At 36.1% G+C, this 8,404-nt stretch overlaps 1 protein-coding gene across 4 annotated transcripts in view; it reads left to right on the top strand.

Annotated features, from left to right (window-relative positions):
- The window catches only part of unc5da (unc-5 netrin receptor Da), a 247,173-nt gene that overhangs the window by 144,999 nt on the left and 93,770 nt on the right, over positions 1 to 8,404 (top strand). The window contains exon 1 of one of the 4 annotated variants that reach the window (XM_048165906.1): positions 4,573 to 4,646. The exons of the other annotated variants lie outside the window; for them this stretch is intronic. The gene's annotated coding sequence lies outside the window, so the exon portion shown is untranslated. Of the gene's footprint in view, positions 1 to 4,572; positions 4,647 to 8,404 lie in introns of those variants that run through there. 4 annotated transcript variants of the gene reach the window in all.

The following is an 8,404-nucleotide window of genomic DNA, read 5'->3' as shown; positions in this document are numbered from 1 at the left end:
AAAATAATCAATTCTTGCTCATTGTCATTTAAGAATCTGTTATGCTGGATTCAGTAATCCAGTCCAGCCCTCAGTTAAAGAATCATTTCTTATTATTATTATCAGTGCTGAAAACAGTTGTGCTGCTTAATATTTTCATGGAAACCATCTTTGATGAATAGAAAGTTTAAAAGAAAATAATTTATTTGGAATACAAATCTTTTGAAACTGTCTTCACAATAATTCATCCTTGTTAAATAAAAGGCTTAATTCATAAAAAAAAAAAAAAAAAAACTTTTGAATGGCTAGTTTATCATTGGTTAAACAGCAGCTGTAACAAAACCTAATGTACATAACTGATAACAAAAACTATTAAGAAACATGATTATTTAAACAAAATACTTTAAAATATGTAGTGTCACACAGGGAATTGTGGGAATATCAGTTTACAGTTTTTTACTGTAAATTATACATTGATTTTGTCTTTTTTACTTCTAAAAATATAAAAATTTACAGCATTTTACTGTAAAAAATTACATAAAATGTCTGGTAAGAGTTTCTTCCTGTATATAATACGGGAACTTACTGTTAACCTATTTACATTTTTTTTTTCCCGTAGCATTTTTACAATATTTTACTGCTAAAATCACATTCATTTTTAACAGTGTAGTTTCAGCCTGATGCAGTTATCATGTTAACGTGCTGCGCCACGTTGTTTAAATAGCAAATGCATTTGCACCCATTTGTACCCCATGGGTGTGCTGATCTAAAAACGAGGTGTGTTCAGGCGCATTGTTGGCACATTACTATTTTGAAGCAACTGAAATAGACTGCACCACTGACCAATTGAAACCTGGTCTAAAGTCAATGATGCAATATTTTCTTATGTTATTTGAAGAGCGCGTTAGTAATATGCGCCTCTAAGCGCACACACACTCTGCTTATTACACACACAGGGATGCGCAGCAGCACACAAACATGCCAAATATTAAAAATAAAAGGATTACAATGTAAAAGATTAGTTTTGTGTGCATAAAGATAAAATCGCTTTAACTTCGCGCACAAGCAGATCCGTTTCCTCGATAGAGAAGTGTTTCGTTTTTCAGCTTGCAAATTCCGCCATGTAAATAGTGAATCCACCATGATGACCAAAACACACCCATTACTCATTAAGAGAATGGGACAACCCTTTTAGACGATGCATCGGGCGCACCAACCATTTTTCCCGTCATTAAACTAGCAAAAGTGTATTCGGACACGTCCTAAGTGCATTTGCGCCGTGCACTGTAGACCTTGCGTTTAATCGCTAAAATGAACCCTTTAAGTGAAGTGAATGCTCTTAATCGTGTCTCAAGAAATTTTCCACAGTGCTTTTGTCCTTGGTTTTAGATTTTGGATGTTTTTTTGGCTTTTACCATATATTTAGAAGATTACAGTGAACTGACCACTTACACTTTTGCATTGAATTGAATGCCGTGGTTTACATAAGAATCTTTTTATGAACGGTTTACACAGAAACAGCAAGCAGAACATCGAAAAGAAGTCTGTCACCAAGGTACGTCTGACACATTGAACAGATTGTACTTAAATTTTCCATTTTCGTTTTGCATTAAAATCAAACATAGCATCTAGTGTAACTAAAGTCTATAGTGAGTAATCCCTAGTGTGAGTATTTGTATCACATACTTGTTTTACATACTTAATATTGATGGCTGCTGTTCTTTTCTGATGCTTTTTGCATGCCTGGAACAAGTATTACAACTAATGCAATGATTCTTTCTCTTTTTGCAAAGGAAAAGGAGATATATGAACAGAGCTCTGGGGCTTCTTGTGAACTTTGATCCCGTGGGACTGCGATTAGAAAAAGAAGCGACTCTCAGTAATATCACTTAGTGTAAAGCTCTTTGGAGACGGATGAAAAAAAAAAAAGAGAGAGAGTCTTCGATCTCGAGCACTCCGGAAGGACCCTCGCTGTCTGTTCGCTAAATCTCTTCCACACATCCAAGAATCCTTTCAAAGGAATTTCATACCATCTGAAGTGCTCTGAAAATGATAGGAGGTATCTTCTGTGTACTTCTTGAGTTCCTTGAACCATCATCCCAGCAAACTTTTATGCTGGGAAGTTTTTGTGGATTTGTTCCAGCATTTGATGTAACCGTCAAACACATTTTGTAATCAAATTACAGCGCATTAATAATGACTTTTCCTTGACTGTCCATTAAGAGTCTGTGAGAGTATTTAAACTGCATCACAGGGGACGCCATCAGAAGAGAACGAAATTCGACAAAACTTTACCCTGTCTTGTTAATTCTACCATCTGAGACCGTCCTTACAGGACTCTCTCTAATTAAATTCAGCCCAATGCAAGTACGTACACGGAAGCGACACTTTCTAAAATGTCAGTGTTACTTAAGGATGTTTTGTTTGTACTAATTAGCTAACGACTGTGGCCCTGCATTTGAATTTTGAGTAGTGCTGTAATTACAGTTCTGCTGTAAATTTATGTACTAGCAGCTGTTTTATTCGAAGTCATGATATTTATGATCAGCTTTAGAGACTGCAGTATCTCTCTGTCTAACTGTTCTGTTTCAAAACCTAGTGAAGTCTATGGCAGCATGTTAATTGAAATGGAACTCAACTAGAGACTCAACTCATTCATTTTAATACATACACATGCATTGAGAGCAATTCTATGATATTTTAATATAATATACTGCACTACAATTCAAAAGTTTGGGGTCAGTAAGATTTTTTTTTTTTTTTTTTTGAAAGAAATTAATACTTTTATTTAGCAAGGATGCATTAAATTGATCAAGTCACAGTAAAAACATTTGCAGTGTTACAAAATATTTCCTTTCCTTTAAAAAGTATCACATTTTCCACATATGTATTAAAAAAGCACATCTTTTTCAACATTGCCAATAAGAAATGTTTCATGAGTACCAAATCAGCACATTAGAAAGATTTCTGAAGGATCATGTGACACTGAAGACTGGAGTAATGGCTGCTGAAAATTGACCCTTCGCAGGGAGTTTGATTGACAAGCGTTCTAACCAATCAGAATGCCGAATCCGCCATTTTGTCCGACAAAGCAGTCAGGAGTTAGAAGATTAACCTCGGTGGAGTTAAACTTGAAAAATTGTGTATATTGACGTCTTTCCGTGTTTGAAACAACATTCCTTCTCATGTTCATTCATGTTTATTTGATGCTATAAATGAACTTGTAGGAAGAGATGATCGGTTCACGAGTCATTTGAGCTGAGGCGCTACAACAATCAGTCACGACCATGGTCATGACACATTAAAGAGCCACAAAACGTTTTTTATTGTTTGAATTTCTTAAAAAACTACACAGTTTGAAAGCTGGGACTTTCTTTAATATCATAAGTAACCTGCTTTGTCTTGTCTGTCAACGTGTTGTCAGTGTCCTCTTTGCTCCGCGATGTATTTTTCACTGTGTGTGGCGTGACAGCGCCATGGCTTGTCGGACAGAGCAACAGTAACTAAGAGGGGCGGGTCTTTGCGAAGGGTAAATCAGCTTTGCCATCACAGGAAACAAGGAATCATAATTAAGTGTAGAATAAAATTCATGTCAAGAGTGCAATTTAAAATGCTGTCTATGTAGGTAGCTCATTGGTCACTGTGATTTTTCCAAAGAAGACATGTTTCTGGATCAACATAATTTTGTTGATCCTGGAATTTAGTCCTAAACCTAACCCTGCCCATAAGTTATCCCTAAAATCAGAGGGAATTGATGGGTGAATAACACTGTAGGAGGTGTAGGAGCACTTAACCCTGGTTGTAAGCCTAAACTTGACATAAACTGTAAACTTGTCATTTAAATCTGATTGGTAGATTGGAATGCTGTTCCAGGATCAACAAAGATGTTGATCCAGGAACATGTTGTACTTGGTGAAATCTAGTTCACTATAGTGCATTAGGTAATGGAATTATCTTGTTTTCTGTCCCTTATGTTTTTGCTGCTTTGAGAATTAGTAAACATTTGATTATTGGACTCTGACGAGTTGCCATTGTAATGAAGCATTATGGGACATCTTTATTTTCGCATCAGCAGTAATCCGGAGCCCAATCACATTAGCTTTAAGTTTTTACATCAATCTATTGTTTTGTTTCCACACTCTATTTTCTTAAACCTCCATCTCCCCCTTCCTTCACCCCTCTCTCATCTTTTTCTTCTCTCTCTCTCTCTCTCTCTCTGTCTGTGTTATCCAATCACGCGTTAGATATTTTAATCTCATAATAGGCAGTATGGAGGAATTACAGAAATCCCAGAAGCATTTAAAGGGATGGTTCAGCCAAAAATGAAAATTCTGTCATCATTGCATCACATTTCATGTCATTCCAAACCTGTACGACTTTATTTATTTTGTGATAAACAGATGCTGTTTCCATAAAATGGTCTACTTTTGGTTTAATGGTTTAATATAAAAATAGAGTGAAGTGATTTTCATTAATATTTGCATTGTCATGTAAGGGCTGAAGTGTGTTGTAGGGGCTGGTGTGTGTGTGTGTGTAAGGCTGATCTACATGTAGTATGTGTTATTGTTCAGGCCGTGGGTGAGCTGTATGTTACACTGGTTCATCGCCCTGCTGAGAACTGCCATTATCGTGATCTCTGTACCAGCAGTCTGTCAAAACTCCCCAAGGTGCACTTCTCTCTCTTTCTCTGTCTGAAATGCACACTTTGCACCATTTTCCACAGGATTTGCAGAACAGAGGAAAATACAGCTTACTTTTGTGTAGAAGCTTATATTTTCACTGTATCTGCCGTGAAGTCCAAAAATCTGAGACCACTAGTAAAAAAGGTTTTCTCAATTTAATGCCAATTCATGTTGTTACAAAATATATTCAGCATCACAATTAAGTGAAAAAATTGCATGAATTTTAGGATTTCTCTTAGTATTTGCTTTGTTTTTGCTTTAAAGGGTTAGTTCACCCAAAAATGAAAATAATGTCATTTATTACTCGCCCTCATGTCGTTCTACACCCATAAGGCCTCTATTCATCTTCGGAGCACAAATTAAGATGTTTTTCATTAAATCCGATGTCTCAGTGAGGCCTGCGTTCAAAGCAATGACATTTCCTCTCTCAAGATCCATAAAGGTACTAAAAATATATTTAAAACAGTTCATGCGAGTTCAGTAGTTCTACCTTAATATTATAAAGCGACGAGAATACTTTTTGTGTGCCAAAAAAACAAAATAACGAATTTCATCAATATAGTGATGGGCTGATTTCAAAACACTGCTTCGGAGCTTTACGAATTGAATCAGTGACGCTTTATTGGCAGCAGCACTCCATAAGTTTGTGTAAAATCTGAAGACCATGTTCTCCAGCATATGATTCAAAGAGCATCTTGTGTTTCAATGAAAGTAAGAACATCTGCCTGTCTGTACGAATTAGTTCACATTTTTGCTTATTTGATTAGTGACCATAAACCGTTCATCTTAAATATTTCACATCTTATTTCTGGATTTTCAGTCTGGTTTAAATGTAACTATATATGATTTACTCACCCTCAAGCCACCCTAGGTGTAAATGACTATCTTCATTCAGACAAACACAATCAGAGGTATATTTAAAAATATCCTTGCAATCTTTATAATGGTTGTGAACGGGGGGGCCACATTTTGAAACAAAAAAAAACAAACAAACAAATGCATCCATCCATAATCAAAGTAATCCATACGACTCCAGTGAGTTAATAAAGGCCTTTTGAAGCAAAGCGATGCGTTTTTGTAAGAAAAATATTTTTTATATATATTTAAAACTGTAAGAATTCAAATAACTAGCTTCCAGCGGATGACCATACGCATACTATGCAAGTCGCCTCCAAATGAGTAACCTGTGACGCGACGTCTGACACAGGATGTAGGAGTAGCGTAAACTTAGACGACTCTCAAACAAATATTGCTGGGCAACAAACTCAAGCTCCTCTTCTCTTATATCAAAATTCTCTGACATTTCTCTTTAAAATTTCTCATTTTAGACTAATTCATGACCGGTGTTTTGTTTCGCTCTATCCTGTGCGCTTCCTTGTTTGTTATCGAGTCGTGCGTCAGGTCACAGGTTATTCTTCTGCTGCAAATCGATGTGTGCGGCCGTCTTCCGAAAGCTAGTTATTATAGTTGATAGAGTTTTAAATATGGATATTTTTCTTACAAAAACCCATCGGTTCACTTCAGAAGGCCTTTGTTAACCCACTGGAGCCGTATGGATTACTTTTATTATGGATGGATGCAGAAGATAGTCATATACACCTAGGATTGCTTGAGGGTGAGTAAATCATGGGAGAATTTTCATTTTTGAGTGAACTTTAACCCAGTGAATCTCAACCTTTTTTGAGTCATGGACCCCCATCATATTTGGAACCATCCTCAAGGACCCCAGAATAAAAATGTCTCATTGGTATCATTAATGTCTTTGTGACAACCAAATGCAATCAAGTATAATTTACTACTACTACGTTTGTTGACTTGTCCTATATTTAGTCATATTGTCAGGTACATTATACACTGTAAAAAATGACCGTGATTTTAACAGTAAAAGACTGTAAAAATGCTGCGGTGAAAAACTGTCAATTGGTTTACAGAAAGTTTCCGTACTATATACGGTGAATAACTGTAATAGATCTAACGGTACATTTAATGTAATTTTACGGTAAAATACCGTTAAATTCACAGTTTTTGGAAGTGAAAAATAACAATTCATTGTAAAATTTACAGTGAAAAAACGTAAATTGACATTCCCACAATTCCCTGCGTGACACTTCACATTTGATATATTTCCGTTGAAATAACTCTGTTTCTTTAGTTTTTCTCATTTTTTTCTAATCAGTTATGTACATTAGGGTTTTATGTTACATCTAATGTTGTTAAATTAATGTTTATTGCATTTTTAAAATTTCATGCATGTTACCATGATGGTGTTTAGTGTGTGTGTGAATGACACTTGTGTGCACCTTCTATATGTTAGTGTTGTCCTTCTCAGCTTGTGGAAAATCTGCTTGTGATGAACTTTGATTCATCATGTGACTCTTATTACCACTGTGTTTGGTGACTGTCAGTGTATTATAAAGGTACAAAACAGATATTAGTACTTCATTAGGTTGGTAAATTAACATTATATCAGTTAATGAAATATGTTATTTTACCGTAAATTTAACACATTTTTTTTTACGTCGCTACTGTATTTTTTACGGTAAAGTTTTTTTTACCATAAATTTTACTGGGATTTTTTTTTTTTTTACAGTGTACATATATTATCTTCCTCTTTTATGGGAACATGTCAATGTCAAAATATACAAAAATTAATATTCAGATATTTTATAAGGACCCCCTGGCATTATGTCAAGGACCACTAGGGGTCCATGGACTCCTGGTTGAGAAACACTGCTTTAACCAATTGGGAATTGGAGGCATTTACGCCTCAGTCTAAATAGAAAGCATATAGTCTGGTCTGGTTCTTCCTTTCTGTGTCTGTATGTACCAGTGTGGGGATACAGAAGCTTAATGTTAAGAAGTGTTTTTTCACAGAAAATCTTGTCCTATTATATTTTTATCTGTGCTGGTGCATATTCAAACAAATTGTGACAAAAGAACCAAAGGTGTTTGACATCATTGGTTTCAAACCTGCCACAAATAAGTATTGTAGGTGAGCAAATGATGATTGCTTACCTGATTAATACAGCTTTAATGTACTAAATAAATAATTATAAACTATAATATAATTTTAAAGAAACTATCCTATTAAATAGCTTTAAAGAGGTTATCTACCTTCTTTTGACCATTAACTTAACACAGTACAATTTGAAAACCGCTTCCTCAACACTGGTGCATACTAGTCACATCTGCAGTCAAAAGATGTCTGTGCTTTGACATAAACACTAGATCTAGCAATCTAACCATCAGAGCTTGATTCCTTTATCACTTCTAAGTCAGAATAGTTAGCCTGTTTTTATTTGTGTGTGTGTGTTTTGCAACGTAGACCTCTCGGTGTGACAGACAGGTGTGTGTGTGATAAACTTATTGCTCAGAGCTGATGGCAGTGACATCTTGTTTTGCTCCCGTAGCGTGAGATGTATCTAGCGTCCGCCGTTATTGCCGGGGTGGCCCGCCGCTCGTATATCATTGCTTTGGCAACCTGTTCGGCCCTGACAGCGGAGGGGGGATTGAGAGGACACGGCCATTTTGGCGTTTCTACCATGTCACACTGTGGATTAAGAGAACAGATTGGTGCTTTATCAACTAATGCAAATGGGAAACATTAAATAGCTGTCAGAACACTTGATACAGGGAGGTTTGGAAAACACGCATACGCTCAATCACTGAAATCATCCTCCTTCGCTCTCTCACTCACTCTCTGTTTCTCTCTCCTTACGCATGCACACATACACACAGCTCAG

Source organism: Megalobrama amblycephala, linkage group LG18, assembly GCF_018812025.1.
Source record: "Megalobrama amblycephala isolate DHTTF-2021 linkage group LG18, ASM1881202v1, whole genome shotgun sequence".
NCBI classification, from domain to species: domain Eukaryota; kingdom Metazoa; phylum Chordata; class Actinopteri; order Cypriniformes; family Xenocyprididae; genus Megalobrama; species Megalobrama amblycephala.
The sequence above is the reverse complement of the archived record's forward strand: the minus strand, read 5'-3'. Positions and strand labels throughout refer to the sequence as shown.